A 17,822-nucleotide genomic window follows, 5' to 3' on the forward strand; every position below is an offset into this window, starting at 1 on the left:
CCAGTAAGTTACTTTCACTTTCGGCCTTAGGCGCGGCAATATGTTTCCAATTTATTCAGGTGAAGAAGCAGACAGTAGTTTTTTAGGCAGCCACTACACCGACAGCCAGGGGCTTTCATATGTGGTCATGCTGGCACAGTACTGAAGCCGCAGCATCGCCCTTCTATGGATGCTTCTAGGAACAAAAGTTATGGCCGATTGACTAATGAACCGACTAACTGATTAACTTTAAAGAATAAATAAAAAAAGCAGCGACATGTCGTGGTGATAGACTCCGCTTTATTAGCACCCACCTGACCTTGTACAACGAGCGGCAAAGCTTCGGAAAACGAACGTTCTGTATTTCGCCCCCCCCCCCCCCCCCCGGGACACCGCTTTACAGTGTCTCGAACTGAGGAAGGAATGTCGCAGAATAAGAAAGTCAAAGGCAATCAGGGACTGCGGCCGTGATGAGCGATATCGCCAAATCTATATGGTGAATCGTAAATTAAATCGTTGGCATCGCACAAGCAATAGCTAAGACATACAGCGCACACAAGTCAAAAGAAACAACTTTTTTCGCATCTGAAAGAATCGAACAGCGGAACCTGAGAAGGCCGCCATAATTCATATTTCCCAGGGCACCCCATATACCAATCTGTTCGGCAGCCACAAAAGAGATGAACACTTTGCAGTGGTATTTTTTACATTATTTTGTCAGGTCGTCATTTACTTTGGTGTGGCTGCGTACTTTCCTCGCACGTGCGCAAGCCGTCTCACTCGGCAGCTGGCGCGCCCTCCGTCTGACGACGCGTGTTTACTGGCTAGTTTGTTCCAACCGGAACCGCAGTGGACGCTGCCGCCAATAATTTGGCTGTGAAAGAAAAAAGTGTGGAATGATTTTTGGTACGCGCACGCAAATGTTTCTGTCCTGCGTGCGCACGCACCCATCATTGACGGATATGCGCTGGTTTCCGCGGATATCTGCCCATAGACATTTTATCGTTTATTTTATTTGGCGCCACAATGAAACTGCTTAGTGGAAATAAAGTAACTTGCAGGACTCACTGTTTCGAAATTGGACAATAACTTCTAAGGAACGTCAAAGTTTTCGATTTCGAAAACATTTTGATCCTACTTTTCTTTAACAGACTCCAAATTTACGAATCCTGTTCTTTCTTTCTTTATTTCTTTTTTTCATTCTTCCTTTCCTTCTTTCTTTCTTTTGATTTCTTTATTTTTTATAGACCTACTTACTCTGTAGCGATGGTATGAGGCCTTACTTTAGAGAACATCTAAGAAATCAAGAATTATACAAGTTCTCCTTGCGGCAGATTCTGAACACATACGATCCACAGGTGGTCAAAATTAATCCGGAGTACCCCCCTACGGCATGCCTCATAATCAAAACATAGATTTGGCACGTAAAACTCTAGAATTCATTCATTCTTTCTAAACTCACGCAAAGTGTAGCGCGTCTTCGGGCTACTAATGAAATCCTATGCACATTACCAACATTGCTGCTTGCGATCGTGCGAAATCGGTGACACTTGGGTTGGTGCAGTGGTCGCAATCTCATCGTGATTGTCTTGCAGAAAGATGGGATAACAGGTTCACCGAAGTAAAGCTGCGTCGCATTCTGTCGTTTCAGAGAAGCAAGCTTTCCCTGTGTCGAAGGACACATTTTTGTGCTTGCTTTCACTGCACCACGATGACTGAAGCGTGTGTCAGTAGCTTATTATTCTCTCTGACCTTCGATTTGCGCGATGTAAAGAGAGACGCTTGTCAGCGCATCAGCCACGAACCTACTCTGGCTTTGGCTCGCGTTCCGAATATGTCGTATTAAAAGATTATATTATCGATAATTTCTGGAGTTGCTGCCATGCGAATAAGCTCGTCGAATGTCGTATCCGAGTTCATTGTTGAATTTTCTTTAGTGGCGTTCCCAGCATACCTTGTGTGCGAACGCGGATGTACGGAGCTAATGCGCAGTGTACCGACCTGAATGTGTCGCTGTTCACAAGCGTTCTAGTAAAACTGAATGTAAAGGTCTGCACTGCTGCTCACGAAAGTGACGGTTCACGGCCCGACTGGTCTCCAATTGACCTTCCAGCTTCTCTGAATCCTTAGGTTCTGTTTGTCGAGCCCATACTTTGTCTCCCAACAGAATCTATATTTTACCTGATGAGGCAAGGTGTACGTTCTATTTCTGCTACCAGTCTTGCCATGGAGGACGTAGAAATTCGGGGGTTCACATCTCCGACACCAGCTACAAAGGTATTTCTACGGTATGTGGATATTGGCTTCTGTATAATTCAGAAAAGTGGTCTCTCTGCTTTCGCGGGCTATGCTAATAGTGGGGAAGAGCCAAGTCATTTGACCGTCGATCAAGAAGTGAACGGTCGTGCACCGCTTCTCGGCGTTCTTGCCAAGCGTTCTAAAAATAGCCTGTCATTCAACGCCTACAGAAAGTCGGCACACACTGGTCGGTGCCCTCGCGTTTTACCTTGTGCAAATGCGGAGGTCTACCGCTGCTACGCTGTTGTGTCGAGCAAGAACCGTTTGCACAAAAGAGGAAAATTAGACACGTGATGCGGCGGACGTTGTTGATTAAAAACCTGTGGCTATCCTTCATCTCTCCTCAGTGCGGCAGAAGTTGTCGGACGGAGCAAGATGGCGTTCTGCATCGTCTCCGATTCCATAATCCCTAGGCACAAGTGAGGCAGACCATCGCTCGTATCATGCGCAGGTATGACACCAAAATTGCGCATCCGCGAACACGAAAGCTAAAGAGCGTTGTACTTGTAGCTAAAGTAAAAGCTAAGCTGGCACGTGAGAACTCCCCCACAACTGTCTAGATCATATGCAGCGGTGAATGTAAGGTAATTACAAGTATATCGGTGAGACAGGTGATCTTAAAAAAAACGAAAAAAAAACGACCAAGAATGCACGAGTACGGCGTCTGGAAACGTCGCGTAACCTCGGGTGCCCTTGGTGAACATACGGATACCACAATAATGACCGCTCAGGCGTTTTAGAGATGGATAAGAAGCTCGCGTCACGCCTGCATCTAGAATCCCTACATATCAGACCATGGTCCAGACACTGAGTATAAATGACGGGAGACTTAATTCTCTTATTTATTTATTTATTTATTTATTTATTTAAAAATTTCTTACAGGCCTAGCTCCTATGAGGCATTCAGGAAGGGGGGCGTCATGGAAGGGCTAAAAGAGTTTATTTAAGGGGTATATAACAAAACATATGATACTTAACACGAATAATGGACAGTATAGAATGTACACACAATTTATACAAACATTAGAGAATTGCATAGAAATAACAGGAAACGGTAACGTACATATTAGAAGAAAGACAAAAGATACAGTTCTTTCAGTAAACAATGTACAAGGGCGGCCACTTCAATGCCATATGATGAAAACACAAGAGTAATAAACAAAAGGATGAACTCATAAACAAAGGAGCACAGAGAACTCATATAGCTACCCCGTTCCATACACAGCCGTCAACATTGTGGAGGCTAGAAAGACTCCTTGCAGTGGATTCGCTCACACTTGAGCACAATTGTTGGTTGTATAGACTCGGTATTGAAAGAAAAAGTTTTAATCGTTAGAAATAAAGACACTGTGGTATACGGTTGCTAATGCTTTGTTTTGGATCATTTGCATCTCTGTTGTTCTTTACGGTTTCTTTGTTTGCAAGCCGTCTGCCTCGCGCGAGCGAACGCTGTTGGCGCGCAGGGACGCATGAACGGAACGCGCGGAGTGATGACGTTTCTTGACCGAACTTCTTGCGTAGCTTCCACAGCGTTGACTGCTATCTATGGAGCGGAGTATGGAGCACAAAAAGACATCATGCATTTTGTTCAAGTCGGGCAGTGGAATATTAACTTACCAGCTGGCAGAATTTGAATTTGTTTCGGAGGCTATGAAATCAGGGAGAGCGTTCCATAACCGAAAGGCACGAGGAAGCGCAGACCAATTGAATGCGTAAGTGTTCCCGTAGAAGTGCTTGAAGCTTAGCAAATTATGTAATCTGCGTGATATGTAAGGTGCGACTTGAAGCCGGAAATAATATTTTCTAGCCGCATAAAAGCATTTATGAACGAATGATAAGATTTAAAAATCATGTCGGGTACTTAAGGGCAGAAGTGTAATATCACGTCGTATTTGTGAGATGCTTGAATTGTAGGTATAGTTACGTGGAACAAACCTAGCGGCCCTGTTTTGAACTGATTATATTAAGCTGATTAGGTTGGTATGATAGGGTGACCAGATTGGAGAGGCAAATTCGAGCTGGGGGCGAATGAAAGTCTGACAAGATAGATTGCGGATGTTGGAGGGCGAATACGTGCGTTTCGGCGTAAGTACATCAGTGATTTTGAACCATTAGCACACAAAGTAGTAACGTGATAGGGTCCAGGAAAAGCTTGGTGCAGATTAATGCTTAAATACTTGTTGAAGTAGCGGGAAAAATCGGGTTAATATCTATGTGATATGGTAACTTAGAGATCGAGTGCTTGCGAGTGAAAGACATTACTTTGTATTTGGGTGAATTTAGAGTGATTAACCAAGTATTACACCAATCCAAAAGAAGCTGAAGGCCGTTTTGAAGAAGGAGGTTGTCATCGGGGCAAGTTTAAGGGCGGTAAATAATGCTCTCGTCTGCGAAAATTACCAGTCCTTGTGCTGACCTACTGGGGAGATCGTCATTGTATATTAAAAATAGCAGCGGCCCAAGAACTCTACATTGTGGTACGCCGGAAGAGACATAGGAAAGGGGCGAAGAAAGATTGTTAACGATTATGAACTGTCGGCGATTAAAAAGAAAGTTCCGGAGCCAAGTTAGTGTCAGTGAATCTAATCTTAGCACGCTCAACTTTGAAATCAGGCGGCAATGGGCTACGCGATCAAACGCCTTAGAAAAGCCGAGGAAGACGCCATCAATGTCAAAGTGCGGGTCACTTGTGAATTCTAAAAGCTATGTCTCACATGACAAACCTTTCCTGAACTCGTACTGATTCGTGAAGAAAAAAAAAAAAGAAAGGTTGATTCACCGTCAGTTTCGACGTTGCATAGTCACGGCCTGCATCAACAACTACGCGCATTTAAATACGATGTGTGTCTGTCATTGGTCGTTATTGTGAACATTTAAGGCTCCCTTATAGAGAGTCAAAAGATAAATGTAAATTTTAAGGCGACAGCTTTAGATGGCTTATAGGTAGAAAAATCCGACGACCGTCCTGCGTTATGTCAGCAAAATTCAAGGGCATGCGCCAGTAAGCCATCAGTTCCTTTATCAGTACAAGTACTAGATTACCTCTGTTCGCATTAAAATGACACCATTCTAAATTATCAGCGGGGCCGCAAAATTACCGAAATGTGATTTTCGCGCATTTTTTTCAATATTTGTCGAGCAGTGTACACGTGTCTCATGACGTTTTGAAGAGTAAAGTACGCCTGTGGGAACTGAACATAAATCTGTTGTTGAAAGTTAACGCCACCCGCCGTGGTTGTTCAGTGGCTATGGTGTTGGGCTCCTGAGCACGAGGTCGCGGGATCGAATCCCGGCGGCGGCGGCCGCATTTCGATGGGGGCGAAACCACCCGTGTACTTAAATTTAGGTGCATGTTAAAGAACCTTAGGTGGTCGAAATTCCCGGTGTTCTCCACTAAGGCATGCCTCATAATGAGAAAGTAGTTTTGGCACGTTAAACCCCCATAATTTTTCTAAAGTTAGCGCTGTGTGTTTGTCCCTCTCATTCTGCCTGCGCTACAAGAAGGTGCCAAACGTAAAAGCACATGTAGCTACCCTCGTCGTATAAAGTGCTAAACAAAAAAATTCATTGAGTGAACCTACGTATGTGTCTTAATTGTCTTCATAGACTTGTGACATGATCTCGACCGGGTGAAGTGGTCTTCATCGCAGGAATCAGGAAGCGACGATGAAGCCGCGCATCGGGAAGATGACAAAAAGTAGGAAATATTGTATTCACTTGATTGGTACATGGTTGTGACTGTCATCCGAGTCCGCAACGGTTCTGATCAACACCGCGGCGATACGACGCAATTCGTCTTGCGTATGCAGTCAGATTATACAAGGTTCGTCAACAACGGAGAGCAAAATCGATAAAGTATATATATATATATATATATATATATATATATATATATATATATATATAAGGAGGTTCCTTTCACAATTCATACATTTCAAGTCAACACAAAAAATACCAGTATATTGTTTCAGCCTAATATGATGTTTTCACTGCGAAAGACATTCAATTTGTTCTGTGAGGCAGGCAATAATTGCTGTGGCATATTTTATTGCACAACACTGGACACAGTAGCTAAGCGTTATTGACACTCAGAAGAAATTAATAGCACAATGCATATGATCAGACACATACCATTTTCTTGCACTTCCTTAGTGCATGCCTTTTTTTTTAATTGCACAATATCTACCCCACTTAAATATTATACTAGAACATACTTAAAAAGCATGATTTTATACTACCATAATAATCAATCAATCAATCAATCAATCAATCAATCAATCAATCAATCAATTAACCAATCAATCAATCAATCAATCAATCAATCAGATGTTTATGATAGTGCCCAAGAACGGCTATAGAGCCTTCCTACTGGTACACTTAAAAAGCAATATATGAGACAAAATGTAGCGAGAAACGTGAATGTGGTAGACAAAACCATTCGAGACAGAGAAACAAATAGGGAGAAAGAAAACGAGGATGGGTAAAAGGGAGTTAATCCTAAATGATTTTCTGGGGATACACAAAACACAAAATGAACTCTGAAGTACGTCAATACAAGCACAATTCTTATTACATGTTTATTGGAGTCGACTCATATATAGCACAGTCTTTAATGCACCAAGGCCAGGAAAAGAATGTGGAATGCTACCGGGTATACTGTTGTGGCACAAACAATTGCATATGATCAAGAAGCTTTGCAGAATGCATAATTCCGTGGAGCACCTTAAACAGGAACAAAAGGTCTGATTAATTAATGCTTGAGTCTAGAGGTGAAAGTCGAGGTATATTGGAGAAGGCTGAACTATGTTCGCCAGAATGCCAAAAGTGGCGCTTGAAGATAGATGTCAATTTATTCTGGGCGCGTTGAGTGAGGGCAGAATTAGATTTTCACGTTGCACCCCCTTATACAGAGCCATTCTCTAGTAGTGGAAGGCACGAAGCAGAATACAATTTCAGAAACGCAACAGGTTAGGGGAAATCATGCAATATACGACATAAAATTCCAAGAGCGTGAAGGGCACGTTGTGTGAATATCTGTGTGAAGAGAAGCTTAGCGTTTTGTCGAAGTACACACCAAGATCATCGGCCCTGGACAGTGGAGCATCCCGAAGGGTGTATGAAAATGGCACATAGTGTGTTTTCCGCTTATAACGTAATGCCATAGTATTGGAAGCATTTAAGAGTACCTTATTGCTTGTGCACGAGTTTTATATTGAAAAAATTTCTTTTTCGAAGTTGATGCAGTGGTGAACACTGTTGACAGTCTCGAATAGTTTTAAGTCGTCGGCACACAAAGCCATGCTGTTCATTTTTAAAGTGTTCTTAGCACTAACGGGAAAAAACGAATTCAATACCGATTTAAATACTTTTGACGCACTGCAGAGGATAGATATAGGCCGGCAGTTAGTAACTGCATGTCTAGCACCCGATTTGTGCGTGGGCAATGTCCATTATACCTTCCGAATGCTAGAACACGCACCAGGCTTTAGCGAACTCTTGAAGATACTTGTGAGCACAGGGAACAAGTATGCTTCCATACGTCTTAACGCGTTCAGACGGCACTGTATCCCATTGATTTAAAACTTGCTTTCACCACATCTCTTGTATCTTCAGAATCGTACAAAGAGTACAAGGGCAGAAACTACTAAGAATTTTCAATTGTTTAGTGAGTTTTGTTAAGTTTACAGAATTTCGAGTTCATGCGAAAACTCGCCACAAGAACACCAAATATGAGAACATCAACTATTTCGTGTTTCCAAAACATTGAAAAGCACTTGTCCAGCCACTTAACAATTATATCTGGTGCATGACATTGTGAAAACCAATGAAAGAAGGGAACCCGTTACATACCTCATACTGACGCAGAGTAAGAACACCGAACCATATACCTTCTCACTCATTTTGCTAAGACATTGTGCACGTTATTCATTATCGCAGCGCAGTTCTAATAATAAGTGTTTCAAGATTTATGCAAAGTACTTTAAATATCACTACTTTCGCCAGTGATTTTGCTGTTGATGCACTATGTTGCTGTACACAATTATGTAGACAGCGTCTGAAAGTGTTAAGCGCACTCTATTTCGCGTTTGTACACTATCACATTAACTACTTCATAACCTCCTGGGGTAACACGTACACTACTCACCTAAAGCCGATACAAACCATCCAAAACCAGGCAATTAGAATAATCACGTCGAATCCACACACCGCCAATGCTAAACAGTTACTGCAAGCAAATAACATTCTAGACGTTGCAGCCCTTGTCAAGTACAACCTTGCAACTTTTCTTTTCAAACTAACAAATGACAAAATATCATTATCGCTAATTCCTATATCATCTATAACAAACACTAACTCAACTCGTTTTGCGCTGCATAATAACTTCATTCTGCCCAAAGTGCGCACTAATTATGGGAAACAGACAGTTCACTTTGCAGCCATATCATCATGGAATGCATTACCATTTATCATAAAACTCCTGAAACCCCATCGATTTGTGATGAACTGAAAAATTTTCTGTTATGTGATATGTAAGTGACACTATACACTGTATAATCCGATTTTGGTTTTAGACCAGCCATTGTTATGTACTCCAACATGTAATTAATTTTTTTTCTCTTTCTTCGTCTTTTACTTTAGTTTTATCTAGTTTCGAAATATTGCTTACTGCCGTTATATTGTGTAATAATTACTTCATCTACTTAGATTTGTATCTCGTTATTTATTATTACTGGAATTGTACCAATTGAGCTTTTGTTGCTTGCCAAATGAACTTTTATGTTAATCATGAACAGGAGGTGCCAATTCAGTTTTAACTATGGGACCTCCTTCTGTATACTTCTATATGTATACTATTTTTATGTAATAATAAAGATTGATTGATTGATTGATTGATTGATTGATTGATTGATTGATTGATTTATTGATTGATTGATTGATTGATTGATTGATTGATTGACTGACTGCGGAAAGAATACCATCAGCACCACAAGAAAAGGAAGGTTTCAGGCGCTTCATATACTTGAAACAGGGTCTTCATTGACAGCGTACACACCGCGCCAGACTGAGAAGGGAGGTTACTCGAAGCATCTTTTACACTATGTAGAGAACACAAATGTTCTGCAAAGCCATCAGCAGTGTTAGAAACATCACCGTTTTAATCAAAAAGGCATACATTATTGGTGCTCTCTTTAGAACAGTGAGAGCGCGCGAAGCTCCGAACATATTTTGAATTACGTGTCCTGCTGGCTTCAACACATTTTATGTTGTCGTAGTGATTATTCTAATAATAATAATAATAATAGCAATAATAATAATAATAATCACAACAATAATAGTAAGCTCAGTGGGAACATGGCACTCTAGACAGCTCGCAAGACTAAAAAAGAAGGTTGATGCCTGTACGCTAGAGCGTCTGGAAGCCAGCCATCTAGAGCAGGAATTTGCAGGGTGCAGAAGACACCCCCCCCCCCCCCCCTCTACGTGCACACACGCAAACACAGACTTGCTCAATCGCAGAGCTCTGCACACATGCACACAGTCGACGGGTGCACACTCCAATTCAGCCCGGTCGCAAGGAAGGGGAGTCCAAATGGACGGTTCGGAAGGGGGGGGGAGGGGGTTGTGTGAAGAGAAAGCTCTGTATGCCAGTTATAAGCAAGGAGTTGTCGTGTCGGGCCGCGCAGGCATGATTGGGCTCAGTCTGTGCTGACCGCTTGTTCAAACGAACTGAAGAGGAAAGATGAGTGCTGTCCAGAAAGCCGTCAAGCACCCTGCAGAATAGACAGACTAGTGCAATGTTGCGCTGGTATTGCAGGGTGTGCCATTTGAGTTCTTTGAGACAATCGTCGTAGGCTGGCGTGAGTTTGCGCCGACCGAAATGTTGGGAGTAGAGGGTGCGTGTGGCTCGGCACTGAATAAAATCAAGTTTGTCAGTGATGTGTGTTTGGTACAGGGACTATACTGATGAGCAATACTCAAGCCGTTGCAGGATGATAGAAGTGTAGAGTGTTCGGAAGACGTAAAGTGTACAGGGAAGGGAGACACGGGACACAAACCCAAGAATGTGATTATCCTTAGGTACAGTCTTGGTGACATACGCAGCAAAGTCGAGTGAACGGCTGAATTTTAGACCCAGAATGGGAAGGGCCCGAACAGTCTTTATAGGGCTGCCTCCGATGAAGTAGCTTCGACATGGATCAGCTTTTTTGTGACTGATACTCATGGCAGCACTTTTTTGCAATGCTACTAAAATGTTTGTTATTGTAGACCCAGTCGTTCACCTTTACGGAATCTATTTACTTCAAGCGCGTATGCTGTACACTGGCATAATGTGGCAGTGGAAATGTTAACTTGTTAATGAAACGCATTCTGCGAAAATGGATTAGGAACTTGGTTTTGAGTTAATCTTTGTTCCTGATCACAGTTTATAGTATCTCAGTGAGAAATATTTTAGTGGGCGCTGAACAGGTTTCGGCAGTTTAAACATACCGACTTCACAAAGCCCTGAGGACACCTTATCACCTTCCCCGCAACTCACTCGCGCCATCTGCGCTCTCCATAAACAAAAAAGACATGAAAAGCCAGTTACAGTTTCATTGACTCAGTATGTGCTGCTTCTCAAGGAGGCATCGAAGCAATTCTGGTATACGCGGTTACACGCATAGGTCTTGAATGATGCAGGTCCTCCTATGCATTGCACACGGTGTACGTATTGCAAACATCATTTCTTTTTGCAGTGCTCAAGTACAAGGACACACTGAGTCAAACATAGCTGTGCCCTGTTTCCTTCAGTGCGTGAGCGTTCTTGAGTGCTACACAAGCGATTTATTTCCAACTAGCCCTTGCACTTTCAAAAAGTGAGTGGAGGAGTACTGTGAGCTTGTACTGAACTGGATTCACATGCGGAATAGAATAGCGCACTGTCAGCTGAAACGGACGGCATGGCTGATGATATATACGTACTTCCCATTGTTTTGCTGCTAGTGTCTTTCCCTTTCGATAATTATCTTTGCCACTGGAAACAGCGCAGAGCTCGCCCGTTAAACTTGAGTCACCTGAGACCACACGAAACACGCCGCGGTTCACCACCAGAAGTTCCACACTGTTCATTCACCACATCACACACCGCACGAAGTCAGGAGTGCCATATTTGAAATCGCTGCAGCGCCAAACGAAACTGAAAATTCATTTCCTTCGACAGTTTTTCAGCTTGGCTCGTTCACTCGTCAGTTACGAACTCGATGGACGCGCTAGGCCTACGCTAGCGTAAACAACATCGTCGGTAGGCGAGTGCTGATTATCCAGACTGCGGAGTTCGGAAGCATGTTTCTTTTCGTTTCGAGCACAACAAAATTCACATACACCATGCACAGACTTCGGGATAATCGTGATTCGGTTGGATGCTTTAGCAGACGATCTGACTGAGACCTGTGGAACGCAGTGGGCAAGTTGGATTTGTCGGCTTCGTTCGAAGTAGATTCGGATCCACGCCACACTGCCCCAACGCACGGTCGTCGGTCGTGTAGTTGTCGGCCTACTATCACAACACTGTCTTTCAGGAACACTGTGGCGCGCGTCGTGCTCTCAAAGAACTCCAATGTTCATTGGGATCGGAATCTTCGCATTGGCGCCATCAGAGGCATAGCAGCCGGAAGCCTCGCAGCCTCCGATTGGTTGACGCCGGCGACGCAACTCTGTCTCTGATTGGTGCACGCCGGCGACGCGTCGCCACGCGTCGGCGAACTTTTAGCATCGGCAATCGACAAAATCTCTGCTCGTCGTCACGCTTCACTCTGTTCCTGACTGACGCATTGGCGCGTGCGGAAGCTTGCCGACGCATGCCAGTGGTTGGAACTTTAGGCGCACGTTCTTGCGTTGAGAGTCGGTGTTCCTCGGCGTAACCGAGCAAACGAGCACAGCGGAGGATGAAAGAGCGAACGCGAAACGCAGCGGGGAATGAAAGACGGCGATTGGTCCCGAGAACTAACTATAGGGGCAATGCAAGCGCCGCTCGCGTGACGTCACGGCACGGACTCGTGCCTGTCGTCTGCTGCAGTTCGGGTGGTTTCCGGGCGCCTTTTGCTGTGTTTTCGTTTGTTCGCTCTCGTTCCCTCTGCTTGTATACTTATGGCCGTCACCTCAAATATATTTTTGCGACGTATTCGTTCGCGATATTTCTTAGACGACAATACAGTTCTCAAAGGCAACGCTACAGTGCCAGCGGAGGAGCACAGACCGGCCCATTGCAAGTTTTTCATGCGCGCATCGACAACCGCAAAGACACAGCATATAAGAATCCAGTTACGATACCATACGTGCCGCGGTGCAACAAGTATGTCACAAACGCTGGCAATATATGACCTCTGCAATAGTTGCCTCTATTTTAATCTGCTAAAACAAGTTTGCTCACGACGAGTAGTTCATAGTATAATATCAATTTTTTAGCACAGAAACGGTCGGCCGTAACACGATGACTCATCTAACACTGTAGTTTACATTTTACCAGCACCACTTGCTGATTTGACTGCTTCTCAAGAATAGGCGGTTATTCACGTGTTTATTTTAATTGCCGGTAATTTTAAGTAAAACTAATTGAGGCTTACAGCTGTTTGCAGAATACGAAGAAGAATGTATGAATATTTATTTGCTTTATCGTGCTACGCGTTCAACTCAATCGACCAATTTACTCGTGATTTTCGATTGAGGAAGAGACATGAATTTGCTTGACGGACTAACACAGGCTGCGCGGCCCATATTTTTTGTGAAATATGCTTCTTGTATTGTATGGCAGCAGCCACAAAGAACCCGAAGCGTACTTCATTATTAGTATGGGACATATTGAAGATATCATAATTCCCGGGTGGAGGGTCAAAAACCAAGGTAAATACGTAAATACGTAAGGTTTGTTGTGAATTCCTTATGAAGGTTTGCTAGGTTCTCTTTTATGTACTGACGAAGCGAATAGTTCTGCGTTTGTATAAGAACGCTGGATCGACACATGGTGAGGCAGAAGTTGCTCGAATTTTCCCTTTCTAGGCACGCTACGCTGCGCTGTAGCACCTCGAGTATACTTTAGGCTTTGCAATCGGCAATGTAAAAACTGCTTCATGGTTTGAATCCGAAGTTGTAGTGTACTGATCGGTTTCGCGAACAATGCGTGCCTCGCCATAACGACAGTAGGCTGCTATCGTTACGTGAGGGGCTCGCCATATTTTAGATAAAGGCTACTGAGGGCCACCATGAAACATTCATCAGTTGCAACTGATTGGCTCTCGATCTTAACCACGAAACTTTTCTTTCAGGTAATTGCAACTATGGTATTTATGAATTAAATATGTAATTACTCTACATATGACGGCCCGTCGTGTTAGCAGCAAAGTAGCAGAAAAGTAGCAACAGCCTTGTCAATACGAAATGCGCGCCTCTCTCTTTACGAATAAAAAATGTGGCCATATTTGACTAGAACTCACCAGAGTAATAACAATCACAATGACAGCTTCGCTGGGCAATGTCTTTCTAACATGGATTACCTGTTAACACCGATTACCAAGATTTCTCGTCCATGTAAAACACAATCTCTCATGGCTAAGTACTAAGGGAATGTTAGTTGTTTAGCAAAGCACCATACACAACTTCGCATGTTGAATTTGTAGACATTCTTTTTACGCAAAATTTGTGGATTTGGCGCATATATGCATTGCAAAACCAGTAGATCGCTTCAATTCTATATAGCTTGCGATATCCAAGCATCAAATATTCCTGACTCACGCGCTTTTGAAGACGGAACTGTGGTTAACGTACGGCACAGAAAGAAGCCGACATATTCTTCGACATGTACGGCTCGAGCCACCAATACCCCAAGCATACACGAAAGGGACGAGCACACGCGGAAGCCAAGCGACTCGGAGAGAGAGGTCCTGGCCATAACGGATGGATGGATGGACGGACGGATGGATGGATGGATGGATGCTATGAGCGTCCCCATTGGAACGGGGCGGTGGTTTGCGCCACCAAGCTCTTACTGTTATACTGCCTAACGTTCCACCTAAGTAAAAAAGAAAAAAAAGACACAGAAAAAAGGAAAAGCGCACGATTAATTCCCATAACCAAATTTTCTGCCCCATATTGTGAACTTTGTGTTTGTACGTCTCTGTTTTTTGTCGTTTGCCTACTTCCACTAATCTTCTACTCGCCTCCTATTAATCTCTATTGCGGACATGTTTACTTTTCCCCTGCTCTCGCTGAACCCATAGGATTCAAGGAGGCCAGTGGTGCCTAAATCGATTGTTGAGCAGACGTATTCACATCCTAATAAACATGCTCTATCGTTTCCCTAGCTTTACCAAAGCAAGCACATGCTTCTTCTTCCTTCTTATATCTCGCTTTATAGGTGCGTGTTCTAAGGCATCCTCACCTCGCTTCGAAAAGTAAAGACTTTCCCTTTGAGTTATCATAAATGGTTTCTTTCCTGATTTCGTTCTTTCCCCTTAAGTAGTTACTCATTGAAGGTTTCTTTTCCATTTCCTCCATGAGATTATTTCAGCCTCTCTGACTTTCCGCTTCACGTTCTTTCTTGCTTTGTTGCTCACCCTACGGCCGCATACTTGCTGGTAATTCCTAGTTCTTTTCCTCCAATGTGAATCAATGTTTCTTTTCTGTACAAATACCTGAACACTCTCCCAGTCCATTTACTTTATTCCATACTCCTCAGTCGTTCTTCGTAATCAATTTTACTGTGAGCTTCTCTCGCTACAAAATTTGTCCAGCTCATAATCACCCTGCACAGCCTCATTTGTAGTCTTCCCATGAGCGCCCAATGCGAGGCGTCCCACTGACCTTTGATTCCCATCGAGTCCTGATTGTACCCTTGACTTCAAGCAAACAACCGGATTTTCAAAAGTAAGTCCTGGAACCGTTACACCTTTACACATACCCCTTAGCACCTCGTACCTATTGTATACCCATAGCGCTTTGTGCTTCATTATGGCTGCATTAATCTTCCCCTTTACTGTTATTGTTTTTTCCGTCTGTGTTCGGATTCCATATTTAGCCGCACGTTGAACTAGGCCTGGAAGTTATGGCTACTGTGTTTCCAATATCTATTGCCTTAGTTTATCCATATACCAAGATATTTATATTCTTTAACCTAGGTATTTCCTGGCCCTGAATGGTTACTGTCTGTTCACTGTTTTCATTCAATACTATAACACCTGATTTTCTAATGCTACATTTCAAACCTAAATTCTCGCCATCCTGTCCCCAGATATTAGCCAGACGTTGCAAATCACTTTGCTTGTTAGCTAGCAACACAATGTCATCCGCATAAAATAAACCTGGAAGCTGCGGCTCTACTGCTGTACGTACACAATAAGAACACAGTTCCGGGCATTGTCGTTGAGGGAGTATCTGCTTGTGCCATATTTCACTCTCTTTTCGAGAGTACCCTCGACGCATCATCGACATCGACCATCTTTGAGAGAGTAGAATCACTCCTCCTGACCGAATTTTATTACTCTACCGCAAGGGAGTGTTAGTACTATTCCGCAGAGTGCTAATACTCTCCCCCCAAGGATAATAGTGCTCCTCCAGACCGGGTGCTTCTACTCCTCCAAACCGCGTACTTCTACTCCTCCAAGCCGAGTATTTCTACTCCCCCAAACAGTGTGCTTGTACTCCTTCTGAAGAGAGTGCTAGTACTCTTCCTAATAGTGAGAAAGCACGATGTAGAGCCATGGTTACGTTGGAAGGGATCCGCAACACTTACATGTGGGGAATATTTGATTCCTTCATAAGCGGCTCTTGCACTTATTCTTGGTGAATTGGATGTAATCTGTACTCGCCCAGTTACTCAGTTGAGACATTTTCTCTCTTAAAAGGTCAAAATCTTTATTGATCAGTCCCAAGACAAAGTAATAATTTGAGAAACATGCTGACAAACACATAAGATGAGATTACAATGATGCCCATGAACTTTACAACATATTTTGTAATAAAACATAAGTATATTCTCTAAAGTTTGATTAGCGTTACAGTGCAGAAATATCCTTTATTTGTAATTGATTCCACCTTCCCAAAAATAAAGTATACAACGGAAAGTTAAACATAGAGCAAACGTGTGCAAACTCACAAAGTGCTGACACTACGGTCGAAGGGAAATATGCGCCACATTACTGGCCAGCAAACGCATTTCTGGCACAAAACGCATGCACTTATATGGCACATGTTAGCAGATGAGCTGCTAAGCATGTAGCTGGTAACGTAGATAAGTTGTGCAAGAAATCTTTTTGTGCCATATTCTAATACAGCTGCCAATTTAATACCGTCCTGTACAGCGTATGGATGTTCCTGACTGAGAGTACATTGAGCTTAGAAATGTGTTGTTAATTCTCATGTAAGTCCGCAGGTCTAGCTAGCTTTGCTTATATTTCACATAGTTATTCATGTATAGCCTGCACCTCTTTGTTTCTAAGAGTGTCTTGTCGTGGTTCTGCAGCAATATTCTGCCCAGTCTCAAAGCAGTACAGAGGCGTATCATATTTCCTATTCAGTTGGCATCATCACGAAAGTAGTTTCCTGGTGCTGTTAGGATTGTTCCGTTACACTTTCTCAAAAAATAAATTCAATTTACAATATTATCTAGTGTGTAGCAAATGAGTATAAAACTGCAAGGAGCATTGACATTAAATTCTTGCGCATCAACTTTCTTTTTATATATGGTAGCTTTTCATTCTAATTATGGTAAGAATGCTATATTTATGAGGAGCAGCTTGCATAATTACATGATCAATTACTGTGACTAGTTGAAAATTCAATCTAACTAAAGCATAGCATGGCTTCAGAGGTGAACCAAAATCAGATGTGATGAATATGTTGCATCAAAGGCGACATAAGCATAAGTACAGGCAGGGAACTGCACAAAAAAGACAAAGAAGCAAATCATCAATTAGAAAGGCACCATTTTGTTTCACATATCCCTTTCATGCATGTGGATTTTGCATGCGGCAATGCATACTTGCATAATAGGCCAACTGCCTGAAAACAAAGCTTTTTTACTACCATCATGAAGTGGTTAAGATGCGCTGAAGAAAAATTATCGCGCTTCACAAAATCTTATCTTCGTCTCAAAACAAGTACATATGTGTTAAAAAGATTGATACGTTGCCTCACTGTGCACGCTATCTTAAGTCCAGAAATTCACAGTGTAAAAATGCTTTAATTTTGTCTGCAGAAGCCATCAAACTAAGGCCCTTTTACTTGATTAACACTATATGTTCACATTCGCCAATTGATGAACAAGTCTTCCACTCAGATGTTCTCAGTTCATTGCAATGAACACATTTCTGCCTCCACTAGCATACTTGGTTGGCAAGTAGATTGAGTCACCCTAATCAAAATATGAAATACCTGCCAGAAGCTATCATATGACTATTTCAAAGCAGAAACCACAATTTTACATTTTAAAAATATTTTTCATTTCCAAGTGACTGGAAGTTATGGCTACTGTGTTTCCAATATCTATTGCCTTCGTTTATCCATATACCAAG

The 17,822-nt window shown here is 42.7% G+C and overlaps 1 protein-coding gene across 1 annotated transcript in view; it reads right to left on the reverse strand.

Moving 5' to 3' along the window:
* LOC126539822 (serpin A3-7-like) overlaps nt 1-17,822 on the reverse strand; it is a 70,020-nt gene that overhangs the window by 24,538 nt on the left and 27,660 nt on the right. The gene's annotated exons all lie outside the window — the stretch shown is intronic.

Source organism: Dermacentor andersoni, chromosome 2, assembly GCF_023375885.2.
Source record: "Dermacentor andersoni chromosome 2, qqDerAnde1_hic_scaffold, whole genome shotgun sequence".
Lineage (NCBI taxonomy): Eukaryota > Metazoa > Arthropoda > Arachnida > Ixodida > Ixodidae > Dermacentor > Dermacentor andersoni.